The sequence below is a fragment of the Cebus imitator genome, unplaced genomic scaffold (assembly GCF_001604975.1).
Source record: "Cebus imitator isolate Cc_AM_T3 unplaced genomic scaffold, Cebus_imitator-1.0 Scaffold275, whole genome shotgun sequence".
NCBI lineage: Eukaryota > Metazoa > Chordata > Mammalia > Primates > Cebidae > Cebus > Cebus imitator.
The window spans coordinates 1,198,832-1,212,556 of NW_016107590.1; the positions used below are offsets into that span (position 1 = coordinate 1,198,832).

The 13,725-nt window shown below is 37.2% G+C and overlaps 1 long non-coding RNA gene across 1 annotated transcript in view; it reads left to right on the forward strand.

The window, feature by feature from the left end:
* The window catches only part of LOC108284329, a 24,813-nt gene extending 15,468 nt beyond the window's left edge, over nucleotides 1-9,345 (forward strand). The window contains exons 4-5 of the long non-coding RNA XR_001817169.2: nucleotides 6,678-6,905; nucleotides 9,044-9,345. This is a non-coding gene — a long non-coding RNA (uncharacterized LOC108284329). The remainder of the gene's footprint in view (nucleotides 1-6,677; nucleotides 6,906-9,043) is intronic.
* Nucleotides 9,346-13,725: the final 4,380 nt, after the last annotated feature.

Below are 13,725 nucleotides of genomic sequence, written 5' to 3' on the forward strand. Positions count from 1 at the left end.
CCCCCACTGTCTCTCCCCTACCCACCCCCCAACTGCCCCTAGTGTGTGATGTTCCTCTCCCTGAGTCCCTCAAGGACAGTCTTTGGATGTGGTCTGCTCCTGGGAGGGAGCATAACCTTGGGAATGAAGTTCTTTTCTGTTGAGGGCAATTTCAGATGAGAAACTGAGCTAGGAGCCATCTACAGCAACAACCAGTTGCCTCTTGGTTTTATCTTCTGCTCTCCTCTTACTCTATAGTTCAGATACTTTAGTCCCCTTGCTTTTCTTCAAATACGCCAGACTCGTTTCTACCTTAGAGCCCTTGCAGTTTCCTCTGCCTGGAATGGGGGCCTGGCTCCATGATATCCTCAAATTTCATCCTCTCAGTGAGCCTTCTTATTCAATATTGTAGCCCAATACCCCTTCCCCAATACAGCTGATCCCCTTTACCATGCTCTAACTTTTCTTTTTTAATACCACTTTTCACCTTCTAATAGCCTATGTAATTTATTTATTCATTATGTTTATTGTCTGATATGTCTTTCTCCCACTAGAATATAAACTTCTTAATCTTTGCCTATTTTGTTTACTGATATATCTCAAGCACGAAGACGTGTCCTCATGCATAGTAATTTTCATAATGAATATATTTTAAACAAAAGTTTTATAACTCAGTAGAGGATTTTTGTTTTCCACTTGGAAATTATCTTTCCTAAGTAGGAAATTCTTTTTAACATCAGAGTCTTCTGAATATGAATTTATTAAGTCCCTTATTACATTTTCCCAAACCACAGAGTTGCCCAAACACAGCTCTCAGCTGAAGCAGGCTTATCTCTCAGATTATAGTAATTATCTCATTCCTGCTATAAAAGTAAAGGAAGGGAGGAAGAGCTGCACATAACGAATTAATTAATCAAGGCTTTACTTTTTCTTTAAACCCAGGGAATTCATATCAGCCTGCTTTGTTATTTACCTAACTACCCTCCAGGATATTAATATTATATCCTGCAATTTACAGCCTTAAATGGCCATGATATGTTTATACAGGTGAAGAACAGGTGCTCTGGCAGAGTTTTTTCTTACATTTCTTGTACATTAATTTACCTCGTAGTCTTCACACTCTGGAATGTCACTAACATGAAAACAACAGAAGGTTATTTTACTAACTGCAGTGCTTTGAATACACTAAGAAAAATATAGTTATGTTTATATAGTATAATGCAATAAACAAGGGAATTGGAGCCCCTGGCAAGACTTTTCTGGTTACCCAGCCCTGCTCAGCCACCCCTATTACCCTTTGGGCTGGCTGACCCATCAGCTGGGGAAGCTCTGCTAGATTAGATGATGTCATAGGAAGTGAATTCTAACCAATTGGTGGGCGAAACCAATCCTCCATGACAAACATGATTTACAACTTCAAATTGCTTTCTTCACCAAATAGTCTCACAGATATCTTTCCTAAAACAAACACTCTCTACTCTCAGGGTCAAGTCAACAATTCCTTGAATCTTTAAATAAACATTTAAATATGTAGGAAAGTTCTTCACCCCTTCTTTTTTCTATTGACACTCAGCCCACCTTATAAACTTTTCTATCTCTTCTTACGGTGCAGAGGCTGGAAGCCTGAGAAGTATATTTCTGTGACATCCTAGCCAGCAGAGTTCTAGATGTATTTTTTGTCGCCATCTTAAAGATAAATTCACATGATATTTGAAAGGCAGCAGCGAGGCAGAAATAACTTCTCTTCTTTCTATGGCAGCAGTAGAAGGCATAGCGTGGGTCTCCCAAATGTGAGTTTCTATAGTGGCTTCTGTGCCCCCTGCCATTCCACCCATCTTGGGGACAAAGTACCACGAGATAAGGAGCTTCCTGCAAGCTCCCGACTCTGGGAGACAGAGGCTCACTAACTTTCTGTGGTGCTGCACCTGAAAGTTAGTTAGTGATAGACCCCTGACTCACTTCAGCCCTTGATTCTTTTAACACGACGCATTGTAGTAAATCCTCTACTCAAAACATCTGGAATGCTTTTTATATTCTTGTCTGATCCCTTCTTATAAAACAGGCATACAAATTTTCCTTTTTGATGTAAGACAGGCAATAAACATACTTCAACTTTCATTTTGTGGTAACAGATATGTTAGTACTGTCTGAGCTTTTTCCTATTTAACAGGATGTAATAATGGCTAGCACAGGGCTTGTCTGCTCATGCCTCAACAGACTTTCATTCTTTCAATTTCCTATTAAACTACCAACAAGCACTATGGTTTTTGCTTCATGTATTTCTTAGCCAAGGGTAAATTAAAGAATATCAGGCTTATAATTTTCTATTACTGTTATTATCCAAAACCACCCCAGAAAATCAGAAGAATATGGATCTGTAGAGAAAAAGCAAGGGCTTTCCTAGGAAAAATGGTAAATAAATTTAGAGAATCAAACAGAAAATATTCACTACCATCTAACTACCTGAACATAAAAACCATCTTTATCTCATACATTACGCCAAAACAAATTTCAGAGATAAAAGATTTAAGTATTAAAGTAAATGACCCATAGGAACACTTGAAGACAATCTCAGTGACTACTTTTTAAACTCTTGCTTGAGAAAACATTTTCTAAGTGTGACACCAAAAGTAAAACCCATTTTTTAAAAATATTTTTTAAATCTTTTCATTGATTTTAGAAGTTTCAAAGTATATCAAAATTTAAAATAATACAATAGTTTCCACCACCTAGGTTTCACAATTATGCCATAGTTGGTTTACCATCTATTTGTATTATATCATTCTAAAGTAAATTTAATATATGAAGATATTTTACTTCTAAATGCTTCAGCGTAGATCTCCAAAAAATTGAAACATACTTTTACAAAACCACAATACCTTTATCACACCCAGCAAAATTGACAATAACTCTATGGTATTACTAATATCTATTAGTCCATTTTCAGGTTTCTTCATTAAAACAAAAATTTTTCACAAAATTATTTCCATTCAGATCAGGATCAATTATTACATTTGGTTGTTAGTTCTTTTAAGTAAGTCTTTTTAAATCTAGAACAATATTCTCTATGCCTACCTTTTTTTCCCCCATGATACTGACTTTTATAAGATCTCAGATCAGTTTGGGTTTCTTTGTAGAAAATACCACATGCTGGGCTGATTTTTTTCATGGTGTTATTTAATATGACTTAAGATTTGTAGATTTCATTCTGAAAAAAGAATTGAGATAGGCATGCAGAGCTGTCCAGTGGAATTTTCTACAATGATGGAATGCTCTATATCTATACTGTTCATTATAGGCACATGGTAATTCAGTACTTGAAGTATAGCTAGTGTGACCAAATAAATTAATTTTAATTTAATTTTAATTAGTTTAAATTCTAAACTTAAATATTACATGTGGCTATATCATAAAAGTGAATATAAAGTACCTATATACTGCCTATACACAAGTAGGTAGTTGATAAATATTAGTTCTTCAGCCTTCCAAATATAGTTTAAGAAAAGCATGCTATCAAATACACTATTATATAGATTCAAATGAAGCTGTGTGTGTGACTTTATTATATAATTAACACCCTTTGGAAAGCAGAGAAGTAAAGGCCATCTGTTTACTTCAGGAATCTCCATGATCAGCACCAATTGCTATACTTATCTTGTTTTATTATCCACATGAAAATATCTCCTAAGTAATGCAGTTACTCCACAGTCTGTATCTTTAACACATATACACAAGACTTAAGAGTTAGAACTCAAGGGGACCAAGACAGCCAATTAGAAGCAACTGCAGTGCATGGCACTCACAGAGAAGAATAAAAGGGGCGAGTGAATTCAGCACCTTCAACTTAAATATCCAGGTACACACATTGGGACTGATCATGGACACAACTTGACCCATAGAGAATGAAGAAAAGCAGTGTGGGGCAATGGCCCACCCAGGAGCAACACTGAGCTAAGGGAACCCCCACCCCTAGCCAAGAGAAGCAGTGAGTGAATACACCACCCTGGGAAACCACACTTCTCCCAGTCTTTGTAACCCTCACTCAGATCAGGAGACCCCTTGTGAGCTCATATCATCAGAGCCTTAGGTCCAACACACAGAGCTGTGTAGAGTCTTGGCAGAGCAGCTACTCAGGCACACACAGACCTGGGAGCTTCACATACTTCAACCCCAGGATCCCCAACAGAGGTGGCTGCAACTCAGGCAAAGAGGGAGGTCCATACATACCCCTAGGAAGAAGGCCTAGAGATTGCCCTCTCTCACCACTCCTATTTTGATAGTTCTGGCAAAGGCAATCAGGCAAGAGAAAGAAATAAAGGTATTCCAATAAGAAGAGAAGAAGTCAAACTATTTCCGTTTGCAGATGACATGATCCTATACCTAGAAAACCCTATTGTCTCAACTTAAAAGCTTCTTAAGCTGATAAGCAAGCTCAGCAAAGTCTCAGGATACAAAATCAGTGTGCAAAAATTGCTAGTATGCCTACGGACCAACAACAGGCAAGCTGAGAGCCAAATCATGAATGAACTCCCCTTCACAATTGCCACAAAAAGAATAAAATACCAAGGAATGCAGCTAACAAGGGAAATGAAGGACCTCTTCAAGGAGAACTACAAACCACAGCTCAAGAAAATCAGAAAGAACACAAACAAATGGAAAAACATCCCATGCTCATGGATAGGAAGAATCAATATTGTGACAATGGCCATACTGTCCAAAGCAATTTACAGATTCAATTCTATTCCCATTAAACTCCTATTGACATTCTTCACAGAATTAGGAAACTATTTTAAAATTCATATAGAACCAAAAAAGAGCCTAAATAGCCAAGGCAATCCCAAGCAGAAAGAACAAAGGTGGAGGCATCATGCTACAGGGCTACAGTAACCAAAACAGCATAGTATTGGTACAATAACAGGCACATAGATCAATGGAACAGAACAGAGAACCCAGAAATAAGATGGCATACCTATAACCATCTCATCTTCAACAAACCTGACAAAAACAAGTGATAGGGAAAGGATTCCCTACTTAATAAATGGTGCTGTGAGTGAACTGGTGAGCCATATGCAGAAAACTGAAACTGGACCCCCTCATTACACCATATACAAAAACCAATTCAAGATGGATTCAAGACTTTAATGTAAAATCCAAAACTATAAAAACCCTAGAAGAAAACCAGGCAATACCATTCAGGACATAGACACAGACAAAGACTTCATGACAAAGACCCCAAAAGCAATTGCAACAAAAACAAAAATTGACAAATGGGATTTAATTAAGCTCAAGAGCTTTTGCACAGGAAAAGAAGCTATCAATAATGTATTAGTCCATTCTCATGCTGCTATAAAGAAATACCTGAGACTGGGTAATTTATAAAGGAAAGAGATTTAATTGAATCACAGTTCCACAGGGCTGGGGAGGCCTCAGGAAACTTACAATCATGGCAGAAGGGGAAGCAAACACATCCTTTTCATGTGGCAGCAAGAAGGAGAAATACCAAGCAAAGGGGAAAGGCCCCTTATAAAACTGTCAGACCTCATAAGAACTCACTCAACTGCCCCCATGACGCGATTACCTCCCACCAGATCCCTCCCACAACACATGGCGATTATAAGAACTACAATACAACAAGAGATTTGGGTGAGGAGACAACCAAACCATATCAAACAGAGTAAACAAACAACCTACATAATGGGAGAAAATGTTTGCAATCTGTGCATCTGACAAGGGTCTAATATCCAGCATCTATAAGGAGCTTAAACAAATGTATAAATAAAAACCAACAACCCCATTAAAAAGTAGGCAAAGGACATGAACAGCCACTTCTCAAAAGAAGACATGCATGTGACCAACAAACACATGAAAAAAAAGCTCAACATCACTGATCATTGGAGAAACACAAATTAAAATCACATCTTGCACCAGTCAGAATGGCTATTATAAAAAAAGTCAAGAAACAGGTGCTCGTGAGGTTATGGAGAGAAAGGAACGCTTTTACACTATTGGTGGGAGTGAAAATTAGTTCAACCATTGTGGAAGACAGTGTGGCAACTCCTCAAAGACCTACAGGCACAAATACCATTTGACCCAGCAATCCCATTACTGGGTATATATCCAAAGGAACATAAATCATCTACTAAAAAGACACGTGCACATATATGTTTATTGCAGCACTATTCACAAAAGGAAAAACATGGAATCAACCATCAATGATAGACTGAATAAAGAAAATATGTGGTACACATACACCATGGAATACTATGCAGCCATAAAAAGAAATGATATCATGTTCTTTAGCAGGGACATGGATGGAGCTGGAGGCCATTATCCTTAGCAAACTAATGCAGGAAAAGATAACCAAATACCATGTGTTCTCATTTATAAGTGGGAGCTAAATTATGAGAACACATGGGCACATGGCAGGGGAACAACACAAACTGGGTCCTGTCAGAGGGTGGGGGAGGGACAAGGGAGAGGATCAGGAAGAATAGCTAATGGATGCTGGGCTTCATACCTGGGTAATGGGATGATCTGTGCAGCAAACCACCATGGCACGTGTTTATCTATGTAACAAACCTGCACATCCTGCACATGTACCCCTTAACTTAAAAGTTGGAAATTTAAAAAATAGTTAGAATTCACATTTTCTGAAGCAGGTACCCCTTTGGTTTGGTTTTCTTTCAAATTGTTTTTAGCATGTATTTGGATTACTTAGACCAAGCCAGGACAATGAGATTCAGTACTGAAACTTCTATTCAAACTTAGAAAGAGAATCTCTTTTCCATGGGATTGAAGCTGGAGTTCCTGAGAAGCTGCCTGATGGAGACTGTAACAAAGAGGAAAGCAGAACTAAGACATAGAGAGAAGGAATTTCACTTTATCCTGTAGATCCAACCATGCCTGCAGCTGAGCTTGTTCACTGGGTAAGATTATCTCTATACTTTTCAGTTTTATGATCCAATAAATTCCTTGTTTTTCTTCAGCTAATTTGTATTGGTTTCTGTCTTTCTCACCTGAAAGAGTGCTATCAAAATGTAACAACCAAAAGTACCTAGAATTTGAAATCAGACAAACTAGATTCTATTATATCTTGGATACAGTTTCCACCTCTAGAGATAATAATTCCCTCTTCTTAAGCCTGTTAAGAGGATTAAATGAGATGGTATGTCCTGCATGTCAGAGATAGTCTAAATATGCTGGTTTTCTTTTTGAATTTGAGTTATATTGATACCACGTCCTTGAGTTTTCACATAGTGTTTTCCTTTTCTGGAGTTCATTAAAAAGTACTTCATTTACACCCATATGTAATATGAGGTCATCTGGGCCTAAACTGAAAAGGGAGAGGGGCAATTTATACAACTGGAAATGGGAAGTTTTTCACCTACTTTCATAAGAGAATCAGTTTGGTGAGGAATACTATTTGTCTTTGGATCATACAGACCCAAAACAGTGGCTGTGAATTTGTGTTGCTCTTCCCACAGTCTATTCCTTTTTAATTCCTGTCGTAATGTAATGGGAATTACACTGTGCGGGCTCCAGACACGTGATGCAGTTCCTGTTGTCTTCTCAAATGCAACCATGTGTGGAATCTCCATTATTGTCACTGAAGATTTACTTACCTTTTATGATCATCCTGGATTTAAGTTAAGTACCTTGGTAATCAAACAGAATATAATTAACTGATCATTTGCAGGATTACCTAGCCTAAAAACCAACACAGTAAAATATAGTAAGCATGTTTACTTATGCTTACTATATTTTGCTTACTATATTTAAGTCTGTTCAAATCTCTGTATTAATAAAGGTGATCAGATTATACAATTTAAATGCATTTTTTAAGAAAATATTCCTGGCAAAGAGGATTAGAAACATGTTTAAGCGAAATTCAGAATTCAGGAAAAGCAATCCTACAGCTTACTTTCCGCTATTTTTTCCCTTCAACTAAGCTCTTAAGCCGAATAAATTAAAGTCTCCCAAGATGTTTAAACAGTTTGGTCTATATTAGTATGCTATGGTTCATTATAAAATACAACTGTAAAACCATTGCCAAATTACCCTCTAACACCCGCTTAGTCATAACTGGAAATCTCTAGCAAAGGCATGAATGTCCTGCTTATATATTAATTTTAGCTTCTTATCCATAATTATTTATCATCCCCCAAGAATCCCTCTTCCTTCACCTAAATCTTATTCCTGTCTCTGACATACTATGTAACCTTCATGAACCCATCTTCCCAATCTGTCAGGCAAAGGGATGTTTTCTATTGTCTAATACTCAGTCTAAAATAATCTTGTACCTTGAAGATTTTCTTTCCTTCTTTTAAAAGCTTATCATGGTATGTTCCAAATTGTTTTGAATTAAGAAAAGCAAAGCAATATACCTTTAAAGGTAGACAACACCTCGTACGCTCATATGCATATATTTCTTAAAGAAGCAGAACTTTTTTGTCGTTACTTTTTTATCATAATATGGCTATTATTGTTACTTTCAGCAAGTACTATAATAATTTGCCCCACCACACACCCATCTCATCTCTATTTCCACCCATGTATGGCAGGATAAAACTTCAAAGTATTAGTTAATAGCAAAATTTTCCTCATCTCTACCAAGACCCTCCTTTTCAGGCAGTTTTACTTAAGGATCCAATCTAAGAAAAGAAAGAGACAGAGAACAAAAGCATGTAAGGCAGAAATAGCTGGAAAGATACAGGCCAGAGTTTTTCTTAGACTCAATTTTAGAATTCTCTGGACCAGGGAGAAGGAAGAACAGAGATGAGAGAAATAAAATAGAATGAGCTGGGATCCCACATTCTGTATCCATCCCAAGATCTGGGGGTGATAAAGTGATCCATAATAAGTTTAGAATCTTTGAACAAAACAAGGCATGTGACCTGCTTTCTGTCTAGAAACCCAAGAGATGGCAACCCCCACAGAAGCCTGATGTTTATGATAGTTGCGTGCTAAATACTGTGGGTTGGCCCCCACCCTTGTAAACTCTCTCTTTTATCACAGGGCTAGATGTCTGGAAACTACTTTTTCCAATCTCCTTTTTTTGTTCCAGACTTGCCAGTGGACTTGCACGAGATTAAAGGGAAATGCTGGGGCAACTGGATAGCCACATCCAAAAAATGAAGTTGGACCTCTACCTTACATCATACACAAAAATTAACTCTAAATGGATCTAAGACCTAATTGTACCTACTAATCTGTAAAATTCTTAGAAGACAACATAGAGAGTAAATCTTCATAATTTCAGATTTGGCAACGGATTTTTAGACATGATACCCCAAGCACATGCAGCAAAAAAAATTGGATTATTAGGCTTCATCAAAATTAAAAACTCTCATATAGCAAAGGGCTTTAAGAAAATGAAAAGACAGATATGATATAAGAGAAAATATTTGCAAATCATATATCTGACAAGGTGCTTGTGTCTAGAGCACACAAAGAACAATTATAGCTCAGTAGTAAAAAGACAAATGATCCAATTAAAAACTAGGTAAAGCATCTGAACAGACATTTCTCCAAAAAAGATACACTAATGGCTAATAAGCACAAGAAAAAATGTTCAACATTATTAAACATTAGGGAAATGCAAATCAAAAACACAATGGAATATCACTTCATGGCCAGTAAGAAGGCAATAATAAATTTAAAAAAACAAAAACAAAAACAGATAACAACTGTCAGTGACAATGTGGAGAAATTGGAACCTTCATATATTGCTGGTGGGAATATAAATGGGGCAGCTGCTTTGGAAATCTATATAGCAATTCCTCAAAAGTTTAGAGTTACCATATGAACCAGCAATTCCACTCCAAAGTAAATACTCAACATATATAATTCCACACAAAACCTTGTACGCAAATGGTCATAGCGACATTATTTACAATAGCCAATAAGTAGAAATAACCCAAATGTTCATTAACTAATAAATGGACGCATAAAATGTGCTATATTGATACTATGGAATATATTTGGTAATCAGACCACATGAAATATGAACACATATTACAATAAGAATGAATGAACAATAGCACTGAGAACATTATGTTAAGTGAAAGTATCCATTACAAATGACCACTTATTGTAAGATTCTATTTATATAAAATGTCCAGATTAAGAAAATCTATAGAGACGAAAAGCAGATTACTGATTACCCAGGGCCAGAGAGTGAGGTATAAGGGGACTGGGATTGAGGGGTGATGTCAGGTAATGAAATGTTCTAAAATTTATTGTGGTGATAGATTCTGAGCTCTATGAATATACTAACGGCATTGAATTATATACTTTAAATGATGGGATTGTATGGTACATAAATTATATCTCAATAAATCTGCTTATTAAAAAATGAAAGGGAAGAAGGAAGGCAGAGGCACATCTTCTCCTGGCTTTAGCTTGGGAGCACAGTGCCCTAGGTCCTGCACTCTACTGAACTGCACTACAGTTCCTGTTCCTCCTACTGCAGAACTACAGGAACAAACAAGCACAGTTTCAGAGGAACGAGAGATGAGCAGTTGTGGTTTCCTGCAGCAGCAGTAGCATCTTCCTGAAGTTCCTAAGCACTGACTAACATAACTTTATCCCCTTCCTTTTGTCTATTTTATCCCTTCCAAAAATTTTTTCAGTTAACTCCCTTTATTAAAATCCAATCTGCTTGAAATGCCTAGAGCGGTTTGTTTTCCTAACTAAATTCTGATCAATAGTACTGCCCAGAGAATATCCTTTCTCCTTGTTCTCGTCCTAACACATTTTAAATTTTGTCCAGATATTCATCTCTCCACTACATAGCCAAGTACCACAAAAGACAATGAGTGACAGAGTGACCTCAGCTTCAGGGTTCAGCCTGATTTTTATCTAAGAGTAATCCCATTTATCTTTCTAAGAATTGGTTCAGAAATGGTCATCCAACCTAGTTATGCCAATGAGACATGAAGGGGGGTTTACAAGAAACTTCTGGGAACACTCTTCATTCTTAAGTATGAATCATAAGAAACCAACTAGATATAAAAGAGAAATCCCTATTTTCTGCTTACAGCTATCATACAACCAAGACAGGAGTCTTCTTAAGAACAAAGGTGGCAGTACAGAGGCAGTGTAGAGAAACACAGAGAATCTGGGTATTTAATTGCATTATTGAACTGTTGGATCAATACAGTCTGAAACCCACCTTACCCCTTGAATTCTTATTTATTTATTTTTGAGGCCAAGACTTGCTCTGTTGCCCAGGCTGGAGTACAGTGGTGCAATCTCGGGTCACTGAAACCTCTGCCTCCCAGGTTGAAGCAATTCTCCTGCCTCAGCTGCCTGAGTCACTGAGATTACAGGCATGCACCACCAGGAATGGCTAATTTTTGTATTTTTAATAGTGACAGGGTTTCATCATGTTGGCCAAGCTAGTCTCGAACTCCTGATCTCAGGTGATACACTCGCCTCAGCCTCCCAAAGTGCTGGGATTATAGGCGTCAGCCACTGGGCCCGACCACCTCTTGAATTCTTATACAGTATAAGCTAGTTTCACTTAGGTAGCTTGAGATAAGTTTCTTGTTATTCACAACTGGAAACATTTTAACCGATACCCTGAAATACCATGATATGTCCATCTCTCTAGGCAGAGAAGGCTCAAGACAACTCCCCAGATTCCCATGGCTCCAGAGTGGCACAGACATTATCCAAAAGTTACCCCTAAAAGCTGAGCAATTTAGCTGAGAGGGGCTGATAGACCTGGAGGGGCCTTGCAGCCATGATTAGGGGACACAGCAGTATAAGCTACATAAAACCAGAAACATTGTAGGAATGTGGACATTATAGTAGAAATCGCAACAGTAGGATAATGACAACCAGGAACCAGATAATTCCTAGATCACAGCAAATTCCCCATAGGACAGATGATGTCCTGAGACCACACTCTCCCCATTTGACATTTCAGTGCAACTCAATTACCCATCATCCCTCAGTCCTTGGAAGAATGAAGAATGGACTCTGTTAATTTTCTACCACCAAATAGAATGGAAGCTCAAAATAGAGATTGTTAGATCATAGAAAAATAAAAAGTTATAGACTGAGAAGATCATAACCCTAGAAGTATACATCCCAATTATGCAGAACTAGTTCTTTGGCCTGCGAGTGGCAGAGGCGGCATGATTATTTTGATCATCTTGAGCATCCCCTCCCCCATTCTGGGTTTACCAATCCTACATCAAGGAGGATCACAATCAACCTCACTGTATCCTCCTCTGCTGTCTATTCTCATCTGGAATTGTTTAAATTTCAAGCTCAGATCATCTCACAAATGCAAATTATATTGTGATGGGCTCTTGGACACAGCCAAGATGAGAAGTCTTACTATAGAACTGTGGCCCCCTCAGCCATTCCAATGACCCTCACCACCATTGTCACCTTGGCCAAAAGGTGGATATATAATCAGGTCTCTTAGTCTGTTTTGTGTTGCCATAAGAGAGTACCATAGACTGGGTAATATACAGTGAACAGAAATTTATTTCTCAAAGTTCTGGAGACTTGGAAGTTCAAGATCAAGGAGCTGCCTTCTTGCTACACACATGACAAAAATGTATCACACAGCAGAAGAACAAAAAGAGGGCAGGAGAGAGCAAAAGAGAGCAAATTCACTACTGCAATTACAGTTAGTTCATTCATTAGGGTGGAACACTCATAATCTAAATACCTATTAGAGGCCCCACCTTCCAGTACCATCGCAATGGCAATTACATTTCAGCGTAAGTTTTGGAAGGAACAAACATTCAACCTTTAGCACTAGGTAAAGGAAACTCAGAGAAATGTCTATAAATTTTGTCCTACAATCCTATATTTTCCTTATTCATCTTTCAAAGTAACATTGTTCCAAATTTGAAGCAAAAAAATAAAAATTAAATAATTACTAATGGATAATATTCAAATTCAAAATTGGTCTAACTAGTAACATGAAAATACTTACAACTCTGTTCTCTAATTAATTTTGTAGAATTTAAGTGGTACAGTGCTTGAAGCCACTACTACCATCACATAATTCCTTAATTTTCTTCATCCTCATTTGTATTCCAAACCCTTAAAACCAATCTCCTTTTCTCAATGTTGTCATAGACTACCCCAAAGAAAGAATGACTGATGCTAACATAAAAGTCATTTGGTCTCAATTCTGAGATTAGGAAAATTTTTTTCATGCTTTTATTCCAGCAGGAAAAGAATTTGCTATCCACAACTGGAAAATTAAAGCTAAGTGTCAGATGGATGGGTCTCTGTCTCATTCGTATTATCACCCATCTATTTAAACTATTTAAACTCATGGACTTGCAGAAAACAGTTTCATCACTATATTAAAGATATTCTTTAGTTGAGCATTTGATAGCAAATGTTACTCAAATAGTAGAAACAAATCTTAATTTTTAATAAATGTAAAAAATAAGTGTGTTTACTCTTTGTGACAGCTCTTACAACTTTACAAATATATAAGTAATATTTAGCAATTATGTACATACCTATTTCTAAGAAATCTAAGCTACAGTTTTTTTGTATCTTGTCTCCAAAAAGTTGAGTTTCTGCAGAGGTCAGTTTGCTAAGGACAAAGCTTATTTTTAATATTTGAAAGTGTTGGCGTGCAGAAAATAACACCCCTAACTATGGCACTCAGGACCTTCTAAGACTGTCACGGCACGTCTTTAACTTGGCAAAATAAATGTCTAAATTGATTGAGATTTTTCTCAGATACTTTTTGATTTACAAAGG